General features: G+C 41.3%; 1 pseudogene; it reads left to right on the top strand.

Moving 5' to 3' along the window:
• The first annotated feature begins 229 nt into the window (after window positions 1–229).
• LOC138426671 (solute carrier family 22 member 10-like) lies at window positions 230–19882 on the top strand (annotated as a pseudogene).
• The last annotated feature ends 4688 nt before the right edge of the window (window positions 19883–24570 follow it).

Genomic DNA, 24570 nt, shown 5'->3' on the forward strand with positions numbered 1-24570 from the left:
TTATTTTCTCTATGACTTTACTAAAAAGAATAATGCCTCGTGATTTGAGAAGGACTGGGGAAACTGTCTCCACTTCTTTATTGCAGTAGTGAGGGGATGGTGCCCATTTATGAGAAGCTGTTGTGATATTATATAGGCTCAGTGTGAATTCATGAAAGGAAATTTTTTCTTCCATTGAACTTATATTCTTAAAGTCACTGTGTGTCGTCTTGAGGATTACCTGTCCAGAATGGCCTTTGAGGAGCTTCTGGATAAAGTTGGTGGCCTGGGGAAATTCCAGATCCTTCAGATGGCTTTAACTTTTCCTTTTCACATGATAGCAGTCTGTCACTCACTGTTGGAGAACTTCACTGCAGCTGTTCCTGGTCATCGCTGCTAGGTCCACATTCTTGATAATGCCACTGTCTCTGGTAATGACACTGGGATCCTCAGCCCTGATGTCCTGCTGAGAATCTCCATCCCATTGGATTCAAACTTCAAGCCAGAGAAATGTCGTTGCTTCCTCCATCCCCAGTGGCAGCTCCTTCACCTGAATGGGACCTTCCCCAACATGACTGACCTGGACACGGAGCCCTGTGTGGATGGCTGGGTGTTTGACCACAGTCTGTTCTCCTTCACCATTGTGACTGAGGTAAAGGCCCCATTTGCCTCTTGTCAGTATATGTTCTGGGTGTTTCAGTCAGTTCAGTTCAGTCACTCAGTTGTGTCCGACTCTTTGCGACCCCATGAAGCACAGCACGCCAGGCCTCCCTGTCCATCACCAACTCCTGGCGTCTACCCTGGGTGTTTTAGAAAAGAAGTCTGGGTGTTTAGAAAAGCATAAAATAAGTGAAAGGTTGTTGCTGAGCCACGAAAGATGCTGGGGTTCTTGGCCTCCGGAGAAGAATTCAATCCAGGGCCACAGATGAGGCTTGATCACTCAGAGCTTTTGTGTAATAGAGTTTTATTAAAGTATAAAAGTGATAGAGAAAGCGTCTGACATAGACATCAGAAGGGGACAGAAAGAGTACCCCCCTGCTAGTCTTTAGCTGGATGTTATATAGTTACTAGCAGTCTGTTAATGAAAGAAAGAAAATGTCTCAAAACTCAGAGAATGGCACCAGGCTCCTTACCCACAAGATGCATTTTGAGATAATCTTGGCACCGGGTGAGTCATCCTGGGCCATAAAATGATTGACTTGAATCTTGGAGAAAGGCAAATTAGATTATACAAAAAGTTTCATTTACATAGACTAGGAGAACAATGTCTGAATATAACATTGGTTTGAGTATAACATACTGGTTTGTCAAGTCGATTCTGAGCCTAAATCTGAGCTTCTAGGCGGAACCGACTGGAAGATAGAGTCCAGGGTAAATGCATAGTACATTAACATAGCTTAAGACAAACATTTCCATAAGAAAAATGCATTGGTTAGCTCAAGATTTGAGAAAAGTTAAGCTCAGGTGGAACCAGGTGTCATTATGGCAACACAGTATTTTAAGAGAAAACTCTTTTTAAATTTGTATAGAGACGGGGAAAAAATATATCACTAGTTTGTTTCCTCCTGCTGCTTAAGAGAGAGATTAAAAAAAAATGTGTGACACTTGCAGCCTATTTCCTCCGTTTGGAGACCCCTGGCCTTCCTGCCTGTTACCTTCTCATAAGCATGGCTCAAATCTTCAGTTACTGAGTAGATAGTAACTCTCCTTCAATCTTTCAGCAAATGGTGATTGTTTATCTTTTTAACTGCCAAGCACTTACATTTCAGTGGGAACCAGTGAAATCAACCAACTAGACATGAATTTTAGTACTGAAGAGCTTTAAACCAAGTGTGAAGATAGATGATCAGACAAGGAAGTACCTGATACAATGTGTGAAAAATTATTCTTAGTCACTTGTTCTCAGCCTAGTTGCAAATTGGAAACATTTGCATTAAGTAAAAAAATACTTTGGCTACTTGTCAGGGAAACAAATCAGAGTGTATTTCACTCTAAGTGTAAAATTCAGGCATCAGTATATTAAGCCCGCCCCCCACCCCCGATGTTTACAATGTGTGGCAAGGTTTGAGAACCACCAAGGTATGCTGTGCTAAGTGAATAGAAAGATTGATCTTTATGTAATCTAGAAGATTTATTTGAGAATTTCCAGAGGAAACCATGCTTAAGTGACTTGAATGATACAGATGAGTAAAGGTGGTAAAGGAAACCAGAGAGTGTGTTCACTGAGGGCTATCAGAGTGATGATTATTGAGGGATTATAAGATTCTGTGGAACACTCCAGGGCTTCCCAGGTGGTGCAGTGGTAAAGAATCTGCCTGCCAATGCAGAGGATACAAGAGATGCAGGTTCAATCCCTGGGTCAGGGAGATCCCCTTGAGTAGGAAATGGCTAACCCACTCCAGTATTCTTGCCTGGAAAATTCCCCCAGAGGAGCCTGGCTGGCTACAGTCCATGGGGTTGCTCAGTCCATGACTGAGCATGCAAGCATGTGAGGCTCCCCTGGGCTGATTTCCTTCGCTTCCAGTGGGACCTAGTATGTGATCATCAGTCACAGAAATCAATGGTTCAATCCCTATTCATGGCTGGAGTGCTGGTGGGAAGCTTCATATATGGCCATCTCTCAGACAAGTGAGTTTCTCCAGATCACTGCTGCCCACAGTTTATGATTGCTTCATAAAGAAATCTTTTTGAATTCCTCGCATATCCAATTTACACTGTGCAGGGTTGCCTTGGTTCCCAGGGAGCTATAGATGGAAATTTAGAATGAGCTCATTGTGATGATGTCATTTTGGTGCCACAGAGCTCTGTGTACTGAACACAGAAATGTCATCTCCACAAGATCTGGAGGATATTTCAGAATAGTGTTTATAGGGGAGGTATCGTAATACTTCATCTAGAAATATGAGGAAGAGTTACTTATCGGAAGCAAGAGGAAGTTGCTTCAAGACAGGAGTGTCAGTTATTTCAAGACACAGATATAGAGAACAGCATTGCCAGCCTTTGCCATGGCCTCCATGTTAAGTTCCCACTGGAATCAGTGAGCCAAAATCTTGTGGGTTCCCACCTTGATTGCTGTGCCTCGCATGCATGTGTGTGTGCTAAGTTGCTTCAGTCGTGTCTGACTCTGTGTGACCCTGTGGACTGTAGCCTACTAGGCTTCTCTGCCCATGGGATTCTCCAGGCAAGAATACTGAAGTGGGTTTGCCATTTCCTCCTCTAGGGGATTTTCCCAACCCAGGGATCGAAGTGGTGTCTCTCAAGTCTCCTGCACTGGCAGGCAGGTTCCCAGGTGCCAGCTGGGAAGTTGTGCCTTGCATGCCTCACGTGTCCCACTGTAATTAGAAGGCATTTCTAGAAAACCTGGGTGCTTAGTGAGGTGGCCCTGAATTGCATTAAGAAATAATCGTGGCTATAAATTGGCCATTTGATCTTGTGAAAAGACTCTTTAGAGGTAATATTTGAAATCATATAAGGAAATTAATCTATAGACCTCAAGTTGTCATAATTTCTGGTATGAGTGTTTTGGCTAATCCTGTGCCTGGCACTGTCCATCCTAAATTAAGAGAACCACAGCAGCCAGGTACTCAAGTCTTTCATAGGTGAAATGGGAGACTCTAAGTAACCTTTATCCCATACCTATAAGCCTAACATATTTAACCTTCCAGGTGAAAATTGTGAATGCTGAATATATCACCCTGAATGTAATTTGTAAACTATCAGAGTGTTCATGTTGACCAGTCTTATGACTGAACCCTTTACAATGATTTGTGATAAAATGCTAATTGATCAGCTTAGATGCACAGAGGGTAATAGGTTTTTCTCAGTTTCTGTGAGGAAATGGGATTATGACAGATGCCGAGAATAGAAAATTTGGTGAAGAAAAGGGAGATTTATAACTAACCTAAAGATTTTGAACTAAACATAGGCAAAAAGCTTCTTTTTTTTTTAATTTTTATTTATTTAACTGTGCTGGGTCTTAGTTGCAGCATGTGGAATCTAATTTCCCACCCAGGAATCGAACTCAGGCTCCCTGCTTTGGGAGCTCAGAGTCTTAGTCACTGGACCACCGGGAAATCCCAGGCAAAAAGCTTCTTATAGCTAAGAAGAAGCATTATAGATTGACATAATCCCCAATTCTTTATTTTGCTTTCATTGACTGTGCTTTTGTGGCCAAGGTCAATGTCCAGAATACTTCTTCATAGCAAAGCAAATGATCAACAAAAAGAAATGGAAACCTACAGAATGGCAAAAATATTTGCTAGCCTAATATCTGATAGATTTAATATCCAAAACATTTAGGGGACTGCTGCAACTGATAGAAAAAACTCACAAATAACCTACTCAAAAATGGCAAAGGAATTCAATAGGTGTTCCTCCATAGAAGACATGGAAATTGTTAACAAGAAGATGAAAATGTGCTTAATTTCACATTATCAAGGAACTACAAATCTAAACCACGATGATATATACCTTCATGCCTGTTTGGGTAGCTATTATATTAAAAAGTCATTGTTAAGACTGATGTCAGGGAGTTTTTTCCTAGGATTTTTATTGTTTCAGGGCTAATGCTTAAGTCTTTAACCCATTTTGGGTGAATTTTCTGGAATATTGTCAGTAGAGTGCAAATTCATACTCCTGCCTGTTATTTCATTTTCCCAATATTATTATTGAAAAATTTTATTGTCTGCTCTTTAATATTATTGGTTTCTTTATCAAATAATATATATCCAGGGTTAATTTCATGAATCTTGGTTCTTTCTGTTGGTTTATGTATCTTTCTTAATGTCAGTACCATACCACTTTGATCCCTATTGTTTTGTAGTATAGTTTGAAATCAGAAAGTAGGATGTTTCTAGATTGGTTCTTTGTCAGGATTGACTTTGCTTTTGGGGGTCGTTTGTGATTTCATATAGATTTTAGGATAGTTTTTCCCATTTCTGTGAAAAATGTCATTGGAATTTTAATAAGGATGGCATAATTGTAGATGGGGCTTCCTTTGTAGCTCAGTTGGTAAAGAATCTACCTGCAGTGCAGGAGACCCAGTTTCGACTCCTGAATTGGAATCCTAGAGAAGGAAATGGCAATCCACTCCAGTATTCTTGCCTGGAGAATCCCGTGGACAGAGGAGCTTGGAGGGCTACAGTTGGTGATGTCGCAAGAATCAGACACAACTTAGCAACTAAACCACCACCAACCAATATATAGATGACTTTGTGTAGTATGTACATTTTGACAATACTAATTTTCCAGTCCATGAATATGGGTTATTTTTCCATTTATTTGTATCTTCTTCAAGTTCTTTCATCAAAGTCTTGTTTTTAGTGTCCAGATCTATTTCATCTCCTTGGTTAAATTTATAGTTGTTGGTCAGTTGCTCAGTCATGTCCGACTCTTTGCTACCCCATGGACAGCAGCACACCAGGCTTCCCTATCCATCACCAACTCCCAGAGCTTGCTCAAACTCATGTCCATTGAGTCAGTGATGCCATCCAGCCATCTCATCCTCTGTCATCCCTTTGTCCTCCTGTCTTCAATCTTTCCCAGCATCAGGGTCTTTTCCAATGAGTCAGCTGTTTGCATCAGGTGGCCAAATTAATGTATGACTTTATCTACTTGTTTTAAGGGCTTCCAAGATGGCTCAGCAGTAAAGAATCTGCCTGCCAATGCAGGAGACGCAGGAGAGGCGGGTTCAGTCCCTGAGTTGAGAAGATACCCTGGAGCAGGAAATGGCAACCCACTCCTGGGAAAAATTTTTACCTGGGAAATTCCATGGACAGAGGAGCCTGGTGGGCTACAGTCCATGGTGTTGCAAAGAGTTGGACATGACTGTGGAAACAGTGTCAGACTTTATATTCTGGGCTCCAAAATCACTGCAGATGGTGACTGCAGCCAGGAAATTAAAAGACGCTTACTCCTTGGAAGGAAAGTTATGACCAACCTAGATAGCATATTAAAAAGCAGAGACATTACTTTGCCAACAAAGGTCCATCTGGTCAAGGCTATGGTTTTTCCAGTGGTCATGTATGGATGTGAGAGTTGGACTGTGAAGAAAGCTGAGCGCTGAAGAATTGATGCTTTTGAACTGTGATGTTGGAGAAGACTCTTGAGAGTCCCTTGGACTGCAAGGAGATCCAAGCAGTCCATTCTAAAGTGGATCAATCCTGGGTGTTCATTGGAAGGACTGATACTGAAGCTGAAACTCCAATACTTTGGCCACCTCATGCAAAGAGTTGACTCATTGGAAAAGACTCTGCTTCTGGGAGGGGTTGGGGGCAGGAGGAGAAGGGGACGACGGAGGATGAGATGGCTGGATGGCATCACTGACTCGATGGACGTGAGTTTGGGTGGACTCTGGGAGTTGGTGATGGACAGGGAGGCCTGGTGTGCTGTGATTCATGGGGTCGAAAGAGTCGGACACGACTGAGCGACTGAACTGAACTGAAGTGGGCACAGACTCACGCTTGTTTTAAACTGGTAGTCATTTAAGTTCAGACACATTCTAAAAGTTCTGCCTTTTAAAACCCCACCTCATCCACGTTTTGTATTTTTGATGCTGTATTTTAAATCTTTGTGTTTATGCTCTGTTTCTTATGTCTATAATAGCTGTTACAGTTTTGTTTCATCTTGGAATCTATGTACTGGCCTATTTAAGCAGTAAATCCTCAGCCCTTAATATATATTTGCCTTTTCTAGTGGGCTTTTACCCTCTGCGACCCCCATTCTGTTGTAGAACAGCTCCACAGGGCTGCCGTGGCCTGTGAGGACTCTCAGCAGGTATCGGGTGGTTAGCTGTCGGGAGCGGCTGCTGTCAGGGATCTGGGAGGTCTCTGAGGTGTCGCCTGAGTAAGTGTCAAAAATGGCTGCTCCACCCTACCCAGGCTCTTCCCTGGGACCAGGTTGCCTCTGTGTCCCATGGTCAAGTCTTTATCCTGGTTGTGGGTACCCCGGATCCAGTGCAGCGCTGTGGTGTGGGTTGAGTGGGATGGGAGAGTTCCCTCAGAGCTGGGATGTGCAGCAAGGCAGCAGCGGGAAGCCTGGCAGCCTCTAGGGAATCTCTCTCTATGCCCTGCTGTGGATGCTAGCAAGCACACATGTGCTTCCACGAGCTGAGTCCAGGCTCCCCACAGCCCTTCAGTTATTCCCAGCAGTCCAAGGAGATCAGGCAATCCTAAAGGAAATCAACCCTGAATATTCTTTGGAAGGACTGATGCTGAATCAGAAGCTCCAATCCTTTGGCCACCTGATGCGAAGGGCTGACTTATTGGAAAAGACCCTGATGCTAGGAAAGAGTGAAGACAGGAGAAGGGGTGGCAGAGGCTGAGATGGTTGGATGACATTACCAACTCAATGGGCATGAGTTTGAGCAAACTCTGGGAGATAGCGACGGACAGGGAAGCCTGGCAAGCTGCAGTCCACGGGGTCACAAAGAGTCGGACATGATTGAAAGACTGAACAACAAGTCCTGCTACCAGCCACAGGGGATTGCTTCTTTCACATATGCCCCAGGACTGGACTCCCAATCTGTGGCCTGACCTGCTCAGTCCCCAGGGTAGGTGTCCTCCTACGGCCTCTCCCTTTTCCTCTGAGTCCTCTCCTGGAGTGCAAGTCTGAACCTGATTGTGTTTCTTTCCTTCCTACCTGATTACACGTGTATCTTACATCATTGGTTTACATAAGTCATTCTGCCAGTTTCCAGTTAGTTTCAGTGAGAATGTTTCCATATATAGATTTTTTTTTTAATTAAAAAAATTTTTTTTGGCTGTGTTGTGTCTTTGTTGCTGCATGTGGGCTTTCTCTATTTGCGGGGAGTGGGGGCTACTCTTTACTGTGGTGCTCAGGCTTCTCATCGCAGTGACTTCCCTTGTTGCAGAGCACAGGCTCTAGGCCCATGGGCTTCAGTAGCTACAGCGCATGAGCTTAGTTGCTCCATGGCATGTGGAGTCTTCCTGGACTAGGTAGGGATCGAACCCTTGTCCCCCTGCACTGGCAGGTGGATTCTTATCCACTGCACCACCAAGGAAGTCCTGTAGATGTATTTGATGTGTTAATGGGGGATGGTAATCTCCATATCCTTTTACTGCACCATCCAGATCTTTTCCCAGGGTTATGGTGGTCTTATATTCTGTTCTCCCCTGGAAAAGGGAATGGCTACCCACTTCAGTATTCCTGCTGGGAGAATTCCATGAACAGAGGAGCCTCATGGGCTACAGTCTATGGGGTCGCAAAGAGTCTAACACAACTGAATGACTAACACTTTCACTTCATATTCTGTTCTAGATAAAGTACATTGCTTGAGGCCTATAAACTCAGATTCAACAAAGACTGACCCTTACATAAACCTTCAACAACTTTGAATATTGATCCACTGATCTGCATCAGTTTAACCTCGCCTGTCTGGTCCTAGAGACCCAAGTACACTTTTAGCTCTCGTGTTCTGGACGCCGTACAGACTCTCTACCATGCTAAATACATATGTTAGTAAAACGGGAGCTTATAGTATATTACAGTTTCCAACACTGTAATTTGTTTTATACGATATATCACTTGGTGTCAAAGTCCAAGTGATTAGAGGATAAAGTTTTGAAACTCTTAATGCATATTGCTGACAAGGAGTGCTACTTTGAGGAGATCTCCACTGTTGATTTAGCTTCTGAGTTTTCAAGCTTTCAGGTACAAAGAATCACTTGGAATCTAGAAAGACAGTACTGATAAACCTATTTGCAGGGTAGCAATGGAGACACAGACATAGAGAGTGGACTGTGGACACAGTGGAGGAAGGAACGGGTGGGATGAATTGAGAGAGTAGCCTGAAAACATATATATTACCATATGTAAAAGAGAGAACCAGTGGGAATTTGCTGTGTGACACAGGGAGCTCAACCCAGTGCTTTGTGACAACCTAGAGGGGTGGGATGGGGTGGGAGATGGGAGGGAGGCTCCAGAGGGAGGGGACATGTGTATGACTGTGGCTGATTCATGCTGATGTATGGCAGAAACCAGCACAGTATTGTAAAGCAATGATCTCCCAATAAACAATGTAAAAAATTAGTAAAATAAAAAACCAAATCATAAACAAAACCATTATGAACCATTATGAACATGAAAAAAAATGCTCTAAATTTCAGAGTAGGCTTTGTTTTTACCGCAGGTTGCTACTGCGCTCACAGTCTAATCTCTGTTTCTTAGGTTTGGGCGGAAGTTGATTCTCAGGTGCTGTTTGCTCCAGCTCGCCATCTCTGGGACCTGCTCAGCCTTTGCTCCCACCTTCCTCATTTACTGCTTGCTACGCTTCTGGTCAGGCTGTTCTGCCGTGGCCTTTGTGTCAAATAACAGTATGCTCAGTAAGTCAACAGTTTTAGTCTTCTCCATTTTCCAAGTCTGAAAGTTGGCCTTGAAATTTCACGCTTACCTGACAATAATATCCCACTTGGATTTTCTTTCAGTTGTAGAGTGGGTAAGGTCCCAGTCAAAAGTCATGGTAGTAACACTGGTATCCTGTGTGCTTAGTATTGGACAGGTGATGCTGGGAGGACTGGCTTTTGTCTTTCGAGAGTGGCGCACCCTGCAGCTGGTGGTGTCTGTACCTTTCTTTGCCTTCTTTCTCTCCTCAAGGTATGAGCCTCCTCTCTCACTCTCTTATGGGAACCTGGGATGAAAATGCATATTGTATCTGAATATATTCATTTTTAAATTCCTTAGACCCTTTTTTATTGTTTGAACTTAAAACTCTTGTATATCATCTGTTACTCTGTGCAATTTGTGAAATAGAACATTGACTAACAGTGACCCTTCTCCTGGGAGTTCTAGGTATTTTCTGCCATCTTTCTTCATAGGCTTACTTAGTATAGTGGTTGGAGGGTTATTCTGACATGATTTTTTTAATATAAAATATAGACTCAAATATTTTGAAAAGAAGTAAATTTAATTCTTTTTTTTGTTTTTTGGTTTTGGAATGAACCAGGTTATGTAAAAATTTCTATGATTTTCATTGTTGTAGGTGAATTGAATACAGGGAAGATGAAACAACCTTATTCATAGAATAATCTGACAAAATAGCCATGTTCTTTCTCCAGTACTAATAATTGGCATGCAGGTTGGGTGATTTACATCATGTGTTCACCAGTCCCTTGAATAATTTTAACAAACATTTATTTATGGATAACTTGACCCCCGCACTTAAAATCAGTCTACTACTGCTACTGCTAAGTCGCTTCAGTAGTGTCCGACTCTGTGCAACCCCATAGATGGCAGCTCACCAGGCTCCCCCGTCCCTGGGATTCTCCAGGCAAGAACATTGGAGTGGGTTGCCATTTCCTTCTCCAATGCATGAAAGTGAAAAGTGAAAGTGAAGTCGCTCAGTCGTGTCTGACTCTTCGCGACCCCATGGACTGCAGCCCACCAGGCTCCTCCATCCATGGGACTTTTCAGGCAAGAGTACTGGAGTGGGGTGCCATTGCCTTCTCCGTAAAATCAGCCTAGGGAGAATTAAATTGAGGAGATCACAGAGAGATGACTACAGATTTTATATAGAGGTGTGAGTTCAGGGAGAAAGGGAATGTGATCCATGTCAGACTCATTGTTTTTTTATGATGCCATTTTATTTATTTATTATTTTTAAATTTTTTAGTTTGTATTGGGGAATAGCAAATTAACAAACAATGTTGTGATAGTTCCAGGTGAACAGTGAAGGAACTCAGCCATACATATCAATTTTCTCCCAAACTCCCCTCCCATCCATGCTGTCACATAAAATTGAGCAGAGTTCCATGTGCTATACAGACTCATTCTTTTTGTTACTCCATATTCATAACAACCCTATAAGGAAGCTGACAGTTCTGCTCCATTTTATTGATGAGAAAACTGAGGCAGATATAAAGAATTAGTTAGTTATTAATTGGTATTATTAATTGGGTCATTAGTTATCAACATAGCTAGTAGTGGCAGGAGTACCTGCAATCACTGTTAGGCTTTATGCTGACATATCTGGGGCTTCTTTTCAAAAAGAATATATACTGTAAATATATACTATGTGCACAAAGTTGCTAGATCCCATGGCAAGGTTTGGAAGGAAATTATGCATATCAGGGATAAACTTAAACTTCAGAAGTTTTCTGTAAATTCTCCTGATGAATAAGCAGAGGCAATTTAACTCCAGGTCTGCGTCCCTTACTAGTAGTACAGCTTTTAAGTGCACTGCAGGAAGTGGTCACTCTCATATTCTCCTAGTGTTTGTGAAACAGATCTGGAATTTCTATCCCTAACCCAACAAGTGAAGCGGCGGATTTTGGATGGAAGGCACAATGCATGTGTTGTCAATAATCATATGACATATCACAAGAGAGAGCTGGCTGCACTTGTGTGCTCACCTTTCGTCAGGTGGCTGGTGGAATCTGCTCGGTGGCTGATTATCACCAATAAGCCAGACGAGGACTTAAAGGGACTTCGAACAGTTGCACACAGAAATGGAGTGAAGAATGCTGAAACAACCCTGAGCGTGGAAGTGAGCAGGGAAGAGGAGGTGGTTATTGGGTTGGAGGGAAGGAATAAACTGATACCTATCTTCTCCTTGAGATACACAAAGCCTTTTCTAACAAGGGCAGCTAGCTGAGAATGCAAGCTCAGTTCCCTGGCCTTTCATGGCCATCTCATGAAAAGAGGCTTTGCCCACTGCGCGACTAGTTCCTTTAGTTCACTTCCTGTAGGCTGCATACGATAATGGATGCCCTGCCCGCCTCCACGGCCTCCTTTTCAAATTTTCATTGTTGCCATTTAATTTCCTGGAGTCTCCCTTAACTCCCTACATCCTCCTTCATATCACATTCACACCCGTGATTACATATGCAATATGCTACCCCTACAAAGAAAAGGGGCATATCTCTTCTATCCTATCGGTTGCCAACGCTCGTCACAATACCTGGCACTATATTGGCAAGTGATTCGTGTTTGTTGTTGCTAAAGGGTTTGAGAGCAACCATGCAGGGGCAGCTGGAGGCAGCACAGACCAAAACAACTGTGTTTCACTTGTTTCGTACACCCAACCTGCGTTAAAGGATCTGTCTCCTGTCATTTGCGAGGTGGGCTTCACACAGCGCATGATGACATTCAAAGAGAGGGGACATAAATCTGTTTATTTCAAAGGTTATAGCACTGTTGTGAGAGGGAGGCACTGATTTGGGGATAAAAGGTGAAGAAAACATACCAAGTAATTGCTATTTTTGGAGGTAGTTGAAGGATTATGAAAGACTCACATGGAACTGATAATAAAATGAAGAGTTAGAAAAATAGACAAACGGGATGGATTAAACTTATGTTTTGTATTGCAAAGGAAACTATATATAAAATGAAAAGACAGCCTACAGAATAGAAGAAAATATTTGCAAATGATGTAACAACAGGGGATTAATTTTCAAAACAGACAAATAACTCTTACATCTTAATATAAAAAACCAAACAATCCAATTGAAAAATGAGCAGAAGATTTAAATATACAGTTTTCCAAAGAAGACACGTAGATAGCCAACAGCCACATTAAAAGATGCTCATCTTTGCTAATTGTTAGAGAAATGCAAACCAAAGCTACAATGAGGTATTGCCTCACACCAGCCATAATGTTCATCATCAAAAAGTCTACAAATAATAAATGCTGGAGAGGGTGTGGAGAAAAGGGAAACCTCCTACAATGCTGATGGGATTATAAATCGGTGCAGACACTGTAGAGAACAGTATGGAGGCTACTTAAAAAACTGAAGGTAGAGTTACCATATGATCTAGCAATCTCACTCCTGGGCATGTATCCAAACAAAGGTCTAATTTGAAAAGATGCATGCATCCCAAAGTTCACGGCAGCACTACTTATAATAATTAAGACATGGAAGCAACCTAAGTGTCCATTGACAAATGGATAGAGACGATGTGGTATGTGCATGTACATATTTGTAGCAACGTGGATGGACCTAGAGATTACCACACTAAGTAAAGTAAGTCAAAGACAAGCATCATGATGTCACTTATTTGTGAGATCTAAAAAACGGATGCATATGAACTCATTTACAAAACAAAAATTAGACTCACAAGCATAGAAAACAAATGTATGGTTATCAAAGGGGAAAGGTATGGGAAGGGGTAAATTAGGAGTTTGAGATTAACATACACACTGCTACATATAACATAGATAATCAACAATGACCTACTGTATAGCACAAGGAACTCTACTCAATAATCCGTATTAACCTATAATGGAATATCAGACTCTTTTGCGACCCCATGAACTGTAGCCCATCAGGCTCCTCTGTCCGCGGGATTTCACAGGCAAGAGTACTGGAATGGGTTGCCATTTCTTCCTCTAGGGGATCTTTCCAACCCAGGGCTTGAACCCTTATGTCTTGTGTCTTCTGCATTGCCTAGTGGATTCTTTTACCACTTAGATATTGTCATGTAATTGTTCACATTAACTGAAAATTATGACCTTAAAAGGAGGTATTATACAAATCAAGACTGTGTCTTTTTTCAACCTTGACCATTGGCTGCCTGGGTCAACATAATCATCAGCTGCAGCCCTGAGTTCTAATCTTACGGCTTGTGCCTCTCCCCTTTTGCTCATTACAGATTTGCAAACACAGTACCCTATTTTGGCATCTTTATGAATCTACAGCTCTTCGGGAGCAATATATTCCTGTTCCAGGTAATCTTTGGAGCTCTCACTATCTCAGCTCGATGTCTTTCACTCCAAGTACTGAATCACACGGGCCGTCGACTAACCCAGATGCTTTTCATGTTCCTTGTGGGACTTTCCATTTTGGCCAACATGTTCATGCCCCGAGGTGAGAGAAGACTGGGATTTGGGGAAATGGAAGTGTTTTTTTTTTTCATGTCCTTCAGGGATTGTATTAGCCCTACTTGTCCAAAGCTAGGAATAAACAGAAGTCCCAATACTGGCTTACTAAGTATTCCCACTAACGTTAGAAGTCCTGCTACTAGGTTTTTGGGAGAAAGAGCCAAAGGTCCGTAAGCACAGCTCTGGCATATCTTCACCTTCCTCATATTTTGGACGTATTCGGAAACTGGCACCATTTATTCTGAACAGTTCCTCTAGGAGAGCATTTGTTCACTTGCCCTTCACCCACTTGGGACTTCCCAGGTGGCACTAGTGGTAAAAAAAAAAAAACAACAAAAAAACTGCCTGTTAATGTGGGAGACATAGGAGATGCAGGTTCGATCCCTGGTTTGGGAAGATCCCCTAGTGGAGAGCATGGAGAATCCTCATGGAATGAGGAGCCTGGCGGGCTACATTCCATAGGGTTGCAAAAAGTTGAACGTGACTGAAGTGACATAGGACATCGCCCATTCTCACTTTTAAAAACAAGCATGGAGGGGTGAGGCCTTGCAGTTATGTCCCAGGTGAGGACATATGATGGTCACTCCCTCTGTCAGCGCTCTTCATTACCAGCTTTGATGACTGACCTAGTTCCTCATCTCTATGTTTCACATGTGAGTGTGATGTTAAGTCATCATGACTACAGCTTTTGCTTATGAGCGTCTCCCAGGTAATGAAAAGAATTCCTCTTTTGTATAAAGTGAATGTCTGTACAGTTGGAACCAGAATTTAAGCAGATTAAAATTCTTGTCCATTTCCTGTTAGATTACTTTATAAGTTAACAGAATGATGCTATGTAACGACTCGTGGTTGTTTAGTCGCTAAGTTGTGTCTGACACTTTGCAAACCCTTGGACTGTAGCCCTCCAGGCCCCTCTGTCCGAGGGATTTCCCAAGCAAGAATACTGGACGGGGTTGCCGTTTCCTTCTCTAGGGGATCTTCCTGACTCAGGGATCGAACTCAAGTCTCCTGCATCACAGGTGGATTCCTTACCGCTGAGCCACCAGGGAAACCTATGTAACAATTAGGAGAACCTTAGTGGGCACAGTGATTCACATTGCACAAGGCAGGAATGTGCTTCACAGCCTTAGAGATGAGTAGACTTTGCTCCTCAGAATATCATTAGTAATGCCTGATCACTCTCTTACAAGAGAGTTCTGTCCAATCTATAATGCTATAATTAGATTTCCTTTCATACTGTGTAGAATACAGATTCCCTGAACGTTTCTTCATTTGTTCCCAAATCCTGACATTTTGTTCCCCTCCAAATAGAAGTTTCCACTCTTGGTTCCTCGTGTCTAACAGTGATGCAGATCTGGCTCCTCTCCAGCCTGTCCACTCACAGAGCAGGCCTGTTTTATTACTGCCTAGTGTCATACTTACCCCATGTCAAGGCTGCATCTGCTCTAGGTTGACTGAGTCTTTTAGGTTTCCCTGGAACTTCCCCCCCGCCCTTTTTTTTCAGTGAAAATCCCACACTGCTAAGACCTCCTAATTCCAGGAAAACCAGGAAATCCTGCACTTGAATTGTAAGGTCTTCCAGGTTAGAGCTGAGTCTTAGACTCAGCAATCATCTACATGACAGTTCTACCTTCTACAATAAGGATATAGCGAGTACTGGACAGAATAAGTAAAAGCAAATTTCCACCAGACTCACCTTTTCTTCTGATTCTTCGGCAAAGTTCAGCTATGCACAGAGGGTTACTATAATTAATTCATATAGTTTCATGTACTTTTAACCACCTATGTTGATAATGTTACATTTTTCACATTGTTAGCTGTTCTACGCTCCCTGCCATTGTATAGTTTTCTACAATATATTTCAAAAATGCAATTAGCCTATAAGGCTTTTTTTTCCTGACTGAACTGGGTGGATGCTGATTCCTTCAATGCAGATTTCTTAGTTTCCCCGCTCTTTGTGTCTCCAGAAATGCAGACCCTACGTTTGACTTTGGCAAGTGTGGGAATGGGCTGTGTTGCTGCCGCTGTCTCCAGCAATTCTGTCCATAACTCTGAATTCATGCCCACTCTCCTCAGGTAAAATACTTTGTGGATGCTCTGCCAGGGCCCCAAATAGGACTTGCCCAGGTAATTGATCAGGAATAATCAAGATAAGATCTGTTAACTAGAAAGCATTCATTTGTAATCATAATAGTAACAACGTACTAACAACAATTACCCAAAGTTTATTGAAAAAATGGACTGCATGCCATGTACTGTGTTAAGCAGTACTTCAGTGTCTGCCTCATTAACCTTTTGGACCACTTGTCTTGGTAGTTGCAATGCATTAACATACTGTTTAAAATGATGGAAATGGGTTTTGACACAATTTGATCCTGACAAAGCTAGAATCGCAGAACAAATCTCAAAAACAAGCGTCTTTCATCAAGCTCATGTATGTAATAACTGTGTTTTATGTCTACCATTACATGTCAAAGTGGGCTGCCCTGGTGGCTCAGCAGTAGAGAATCTGCCTGCAATGCAAGAACCGCGGAAGATGCGAGTTCGATCCCTGAGTCAGGAAGATCCCCTGGAGGAGGGCATGGCAACCCACTCCAGTATTCTTGCCTGGAGAATCTCATGGACAGAGAAGCCTGGCAGGCTACAGCCCCTAGGGTAGCAAAGAGTCGGACACAACTGAAGCAACTTAACATGCATAATGTCAAAGTAGTAGATCCTAAATTACATGTATGGGAATTTTTTTTTACTGAATTATTATGCATTTTTCTCTTTTACCCTTCAGAGCAAAAGCTTCAGGATTAAATATGATGGCTAGTAGGTGTGGGGCAGCACTGGCTCCCCTGCTGATGACCCTGGTGGTGTATCTATCCACTCTGTCCTGGATCATCTATGGAGTGTGTCCTGTCCTTGCTGGTCTTCTCATCCTTATTCTACCTGAAACTAGAAATATTCCTCTGCTTGACACCGTACAGGATGTGGAAAATAAGTGAGTAACCTGCTACCACCCCCGGGAGGGACTGTGTGCTTTGGATCTGTGGGTGAGAAATGCAACATGCCGAGTGGGTCCCTCGGATCACTGGGGAGGCTGAGCCTTGCCTGGGATCCTCCCATCTCGGGCCATTGCCTTCATGAATGGCAACATCATTTCTATCCACTGTGAGATCCAGTCTAGACTGCAGAGATCCCCTCTGCCCTGTTCTCAATGGTAGCTTTAGTGCTGAAGAGCCAATAATTAGCTCTATTGTGAGGGAACATCCTACCTGCCTTCATGAGACACACACATTTCTGATGGTGTTTCACGGTCCTCAGATCCATAAGTGTTAACGTCTCTCTTTGAAAATATATTAGAGAGATAAATCTTGTGTTGGTACCTGTAACATTAGGCAATTTTGCAGCCATAAGTAATGAAAATATTGAGGATAGGGAAAATAAGAAACTGGTAAAAGATACTTTTAAATAAGAAAAATGGTATATTAGTCACCTAGAGCTTCTGTAATAAAGTTCCACAAACTGAGTTATTTAACAGACATTTATTATTGCATGGTTCTGGAGCGTGGAATTCTGAGCTCAAGTTGTTGGTAGGGCCATGCTTCCTCTGAAACTTCTAGGGAAGATCTGTTCCAGGTCTCTCCTGACTTCTGGTATTAATAGTCCCTTGGCTTGTGGCAGCATATTCCAATCTACACACGGATCTCCCTGGCACGCCTGCTGGTCTTAACGTTCCCTTTACATGAGGACACTAGCCTATTGGATAAGTAACCAATCTTACTCCAGTATGACCTCATCTTAATTAATCATATTGACAACAGCCACATTTCACATTTGGAAATCTTCCTAAGATTCTGAGTGTTAAATATTGAGCTACTTCAATATATGAAATTTTAGCATGGATGCAATTAAATGCATAACATATGGGAAATCCCTTAAGATTTTCAGTCCACTTCTTGATTTTGCAAAGGTGTCATTGGCCATGATTTAAAGAGACCAAGTGAAATGCATGTAAGAATTAAAGATTTTAAAATTTAAAAAATAAAAAACTAAAAAAAAAAAAAAAAAAAAAGAGACCAAGTGAGAGCAGCAACTTTCAAAACTGTCTTCTTGGGTCTGCAGAGTCCACACAGCCTTTTCCAGCGTGAGTGTCAGTCCCATATATTTTACTGAATCTAAAAAAAGATGATGTGAGAGGATCAGTGTGCATGGAGAGCACACAGACTTATTATTTTTCTTGTTTTTATTTGCTGATTGCTTGGTTGATTGGTTGTTTCTGTTTTGCTTTTCCAGCAAAAAACTCTCAAGAGAAGTAAATGAGAAAGACTGCTACATAAAAGTGACAAAATTTTAAGGTGCTTTCATAAGTTGACTGGTGAGGAAAAGAAAAATATGAAGGAAAAAAAAACCTGGGGTTTTCCCTTTATATCTAGAAACTAGCAAGAAAATATACTGGAAAAATGAATCTCATTTACAATTATGGCATTACTTTGCACATAAACACATAACTTGAGGGAACGTGTAATCCTTGCACAATCCAATATTTTGAGGCAGTAGTTGGAAAAAGTTTTGAACTTACTAATAAATTATTAACAGGGAAAACGATTCAGAAATAGAGGAACATCATGTAATTAGGACATGGCTGGTTGATGTATACAAGCAGAATAATTTAAAACATTGCCTGAAAAATCACGCAAAAATCCTATTATTTTATGCCTGTTGTGCTCTTATGTACCTCTTTACCTGAGAAAATATTTTCAGAGTAATTAATAAAATCTTCAAAATTAGGACCCCTCTTTCCCAATAAAAATTAAAATGTACAAAACTCCTGAACAAGTGAAAATATATTAAACTATGTAGCAGTGGAAGGTAGCGTCGGTAACCAGGGCTAATCTTGGTTGAGGTCACTTTCCATGGCGAGTCTAGTAATGGGACTTAGTGGGCTGCAGTTAAAGTACCGAGCAACTTACAAGGATGAGAGAAGACAACAGTGCTCACGTCCAAGGAGAAAACTTGTTCAGATGGAATTAGTATGGAATGGGACTTAATATGGGGCTTCCCAGAAATGGCAGCCCGCTCCAGTGTTCTTGCCTGGAGAATCCCAGGGATGGGGGAGCCTGGTGGGCTGCCGTCTACGGGGTGGCACAGAGTCGGACGCGACTGAAGCGACGCAGCAGCAGCAGCAGCAGCAGCAGCAGCAGCAGCAGCAGCAGCAGCAGCAGCAGCAGCAGCAGCAGCAGCAGCAGCAGCAGCAGCAGCAGCAGCAGCAGCAGCAGCAGCAGCAGCAGCAGCAGCAGCAGCAGCAGCAGCAGCAGCAGCAGGTGGCGCTAGTGGTAAAGAAACTGCCTGCCAATTCAGGAGACGTAGGAGACACGGTTCGATCCCTGGGTTGGGAAGATCCCCTGGAGGAGGGCGTGGCAACCCACTCCAGTATTCTTGCCCGGGAAATAACACGGACAGAGGAACCTGGTGGGCTACAGTTCATAGGGTCGCAAAGAGTCGGACATGACTGAAGCAACCTGGCATGCACAGCACGGGACTTCATATTACCGTTTTAACAAATTCCTTCATGTAAAGACGTTATAGATGCCACGTTTCCTCCCACTTCCCCCTCTTTCTTTTTCTTCAGAACACTCATCACAACTCAACATTCGGACATAAGATATATGTCAAAATAGGAGCTAAAATATTTACTCAAAGAATCAACTAAGAACATAAGCAATTACAGATTTGATTATACTTGAGGATATGAAAAGATTGATCATTAGTTTTCTTAACTGATCAGGTTTCTTTCCTTCTTTCATTAATATTTCAAATTATCAAGCAGAAAACAAAGTAAGCAAAGCAATATTTAATTTTGACATCTTTATACCTTGAAGTCAAACAGATTGTTATGTATGGAGTGGCATATGGTGAATTATAAATAGATTTACAAAAATCAGTGTAGCAGATGTAACCCCAAGTTAAACAAATTCATATACATACATATATATTTCTTTATATATGATACTTTGACATCGTAAATCACTGGCAAATTGAAAGATTATGTGCTCTTTGGAAATATATTCACTGAAATGATAACAATGGTGACTTTTTGGGAACTTTTTGTTTTGTATTGGGGTATAGCCAATTAATAGTGTTGAGATCATTTCAGGTGAACAGACAAGGGACTCAGTCATACAAATACATGTATCCATTCTCCCCCAAACCCCCCTTCCATCCAGGTGGCCACATAACATTGAGCAGAGTTCCATGTGCTATACAGTAGGTCCTTGTTGGTTATCCATTTTAAATATAGCATTGTGTACATGAAGTGGTGGCCTTTTAATGGTGGGTTTTTAAGTGATTATTTCTTTGCAATTTTCTCTTTTCATATTTTTAACAATTAGCATGTATAATTTAAAATATTATAGAGATATAAAAATTAAAAGGTTTTAATTTTAAAATTTTATCAGAGTATAGTTGATTTACAGCAAAGAGGTTTTTAAAATGGGAGATGAACATGAATAGAAATCCTACATAAAAACAGGAAAGGACAATTTACAAAATGATTATAAAAATGGCCCTTAAAATATGCAAAGACATTCAACTTGACCCATGATGACTGAAGTACAAATTTGAACCAAATTAGATTCTATTTTCTTGCCATCATATTGGCAAAATGTGAAAAGCTTGATAATAAACTCTGTTGGTAAAATTTAAAAAAAAAACAGGAAAACTGGAAACCACCTCAATTTTCTGATTGAGTAAATTAGGAATATATCCATCCAGCAAGTCTGCTTCTGCATCTGCCATTAGAAAGGATGAACATAGCAGTATACATCAAAGAGAGAAAAAAAGCCCAACGTAAGATAGGAAAGCAGGATGAAACAAAGTGTGGAATAGAACACTATTCTTATGGGGAAAAGTAAAGGTTGGGTGTTTTTAGCCAAAATATTAGCATTAGTATCCGTGTGTATTACTACTGTCCAGAGCTTTTATGAAGCAAATTTTTGTATTTCTAACATATTATGTAAAAAACTTTAAATTCTATAGTGAAAGGAAATAAAAACACTTTCTCTAGAGGGGACCATTATTTGTGTATATTTGCAAATTTCCTTGTCCCACCAGGAAGAAAGAAGTAGTTTTCCATGGCAGGGGCTTTGGGGCTGTGGGATTCACAGGAGCCCCGTCTCACTATCCCTTCTCATGTTCATGAAGCTAAAGCTGGAACCCCCTAGGCTCCAGTTTACAGCAAGACCTAAGTTGGCCGTGGGCCCACCCTTTCCAAAGGCTCCTCACTTCAGCTTGTGGAAGCCCAGCAGCCCCTCCTAACGCCAGCCCCTCTTCCTTAGGTACTCATCAGAGCCCTCCTTGAATCAAGCTTCCACAACTTATTCTGCCATGGAGACCCTCTGAGGACACCGCCTCTAAGGCCAAGGATCATCTGCAGGCTCCCTGAATAGACCTCCTTCCTGAGAAAATATTCTGAATAGACTGGCCTTTCCCATACAAGGTCCTTCTCTGTGAGACTGGGAAGTGCTTGCAAGTGGACAGGTGGGGAGGAGGGTGCTGAACAAGAGCCAATCCCATCCCATCCATGCTCCTGGAAACGTCCATGTCACCTACGCAACTCTGTGCACTTAGATATGTGGTTGGAAGTAACCTTTTTTTGGACTCAAGTCACTGAATGTGATTGCTCACTTTTCTCAGTAACTGTTAGACTGTAACTGAAGGAAAGTTACATGGCTCAAAATAGCCTGGAGTTAAAACTCCCCTCAGGTCCTCCCCACCATTCTATGCAAAACAAAGAACTCTCTCACCCAGAGGGAAAAAAATGGACACTAAGGTTGATTACGCCCAGCTCCCAACTGGTCCAGTCTCTGGCCGATCTCCAGAATTCTTTGCCCCAGCTGTTTAAGAGATAAATACTCCAAACAACCTTGGAGAAAAGCAAGCACCCTTAAGACAGTAGAGTTCCACATATATGCCTATATATACTTACTTTTTTCTTGGGTTAGTGCAGCAGCTCACTTATCCGACTGCTGCCCCTTCTCACCTCGTTAAAGGTGATCTGATCCTGTAAAGCACCAGTCTTGTTCTTTTTCCAAACCTTGCCTTCTCTAACTCCCTTACCCTACAGTAACTACCAAGTGAATCCTTGGAATTCCCTGGCAGTTGTACTATATTTTTAGGTTGATATATGCTGTGTCTTTAAGGGGGGGTGGGGAACCAGTCATCCAAGTTTTTACCCAGTCCTCTCCCCTCAAACTTACAACACTGCCTCTCATATGTGTCCTCCTGCTGGGAACCCTGTTACTTACATCAGTTAAGGGACAAATAACAGTGGAGATCTCGTTTTTTATTCCCCTGTATCTTTATCCCCAAGCTCTGCATTTCTCCTTCTGCGCAGCATGGCCTTCTCCTGCCTCAAAGCCAAACCTTTCATTTTTACAAGGAATCTCATTTTCTCATATCTCTTGAAAGACTTGGCTTCTATGAATATCTTTAATTTCTTCCTCTTCATTATATTTTTCTCTCTTGCTACCAAACTTTATGAGCTACTCTGCTTTCTCTTTGTCTCCATGTGTTCCATTCTTTATTTTCCCTTTGAAAATTTTAATTGTGGAATTTATTTACAGAAACAGCTCTCAAAAGACACTCATGTATACACCATGTATACAAACATTAAACATCTAACACTAGTTTGAAAGAATAAAATTGAGATCAGAAAAGTAAACCCTAAAGTTATGGTCAGTTGATTTTTAACCAAGGAGACAAGAAAAGTTCAGTGGGGGAAAGGAAGCCTTTAAGAAATGATGCTTGAACAAATAAATGAACAGAAAAAGTTTTCTGGACCTCCACCCTACACCATGAACAAAAAGACAAACAAACAAAGCTCAAAAGTGATTATAGAGGTTTTTCATATATGCTCTTTTCTAGCTTTATTGATACACAAAACTGTACACATTTAGTGTATATGTTTTGTTGAGATTGTATACATGCATATACATATGATACTACCAGAACATTAAGGCACTGATCTCTGAAAATTTCCATATGCTCTTTTGTAGTTTTTTCAATGAACGTTTCATACAAAATCCATCCCTTCAATGTATATATAGATATATAGGTTGCAGTAGGTCTTCATTGCTGCATGTGGGCTTTTTCTAGTTGCAAGTGGGGGCTACTCTTCACCGTTGTGCATAAGCTTCTCGTTGTGGTGGCTTCTCTTGTAGAGCACAGACTCTAGGTGCATGGGCTTCAGCAGTTGCAGCACATGGGCTTAGTAGCTGCAGCTCTTGGGCCCTAGAGTGCCTGGGCTTCTGTAGTTGTGGCACACAGGCTTAGTTGCTCCAAGGCATGTGAGTCTTCCCAGACCGCAGATTGAACCTGTGTCCCATGCACTGGCAAGTGGATTCTTATCCACCATACCTCCAGGAAATTCCCCCTTCAACATATTTTAAAATGTATAATACCATAGTGTTAACTATAGCCTTATTTATCTTGAAAAAATAAACCTATACTTATTGACACAACCAATACAATATTGTAAAGTAGTTAACCTCCAATTAAAATAAATAAATTTATGTTAAAATATAAAATATCATCATAGACTAAATTACATTATTAATTGCAAAAAAAGAGAACAATTCCCCCCTCCCACAACCTCTGACAACTACCATTCACTCTACTCTCTGCTTCTATGATTTTGACTATTTTAGGACCTCAGATAATTGGAATCATGCATGTTTGTCGTTCTGTAACTGGACTATTCCATTGCTTAGTATCTTAATGTCTATATACTTATCCATATTGTCCCAAATGACAGGATTTGCTTTCATTTAAAGGCCAAATAATATTCTATTTGTTAGCAAGACAAACAGAATTGTGTCATTGTTTTAGACATTGGTCTTGGCCATGATTTCATAGAAGACATCAAAATCACAGGTGATAAAACCAAGATAGAAAGCTGGGACTACACCACACTCAAAAGCTTCTACAGAGCAAAGGAAACAATCAGCAAAAATGAAGAGGCATATGTGCTCTTTATCAGGGTGAAGTCCCCTTCTATTGTGCATTTACTGAGCATTTTTACCATGCAGGGGTTTTTCATGTTAAGAAATAATTTTTTTCTACTGACATAATTAAGTAGTTTTGAGTTATCTATCTATTGATATAGTATTAGTTAATTATGTCAGCTAAGTCAATTTTGTATTTCTGGGATTAATAACCCTTGGTTGTGTTTATATAATAATCATTTTATAGTTGGTACACTTAATTCACTAGTATTTTCTTGGGGATTTTTACATTCACATCCCAAAGAAAATTGGCCTGAAACTATCAACAAAATGAAAAGGCAACTATGGAATGAGAGAACATATTTGCAAATAGCACATCAGAGAAGGAGTTAAAATACACAAAATACCTCAGAAAACTCAATAACAACAATACTAAAACACCTGAAGTAGAGTTTCTTCCAAAACGTCATGCAGATGGCCCCAAAATATATGAAACAATGCTCAACGTCACTAATCACTGGGGAAATAAAAATCAAAACCACAGTAAGCTACCACCTCACACCACATGCAACGACTATCACCAAGAAGAGACGACGTGACAAGTGTCACTGCAGATGGTGGAGGAAAGGGAGCCGTTGCACACTGTTGGTGGGAATGTTAATTGGTGTCGCCTCTGTGAAAAACAGTAGGGCTCCTCAATCAAAAATAGAGTTATCATATGATTAATATATCTGAGGGAAATTAAAATAGTATATTGAGGAGATAAAG

This window comes from Ovis canadensis, chromosome 21, assembly GCF_042477335.2.
Source record: "Ovis canadensis isolate MfBH-ARS-UI-01 breed Bighorn chromosome 21, ARS-UI_OviCan_v2, whole genome shotgun sequence".
In the NCBI taxonomy this organism is placed as follows: Eukaryota; Metazoa; Chordata; class Mammalia; order Artiodactyla; family Bovidae; genus Ovis; species Ovis canadensis.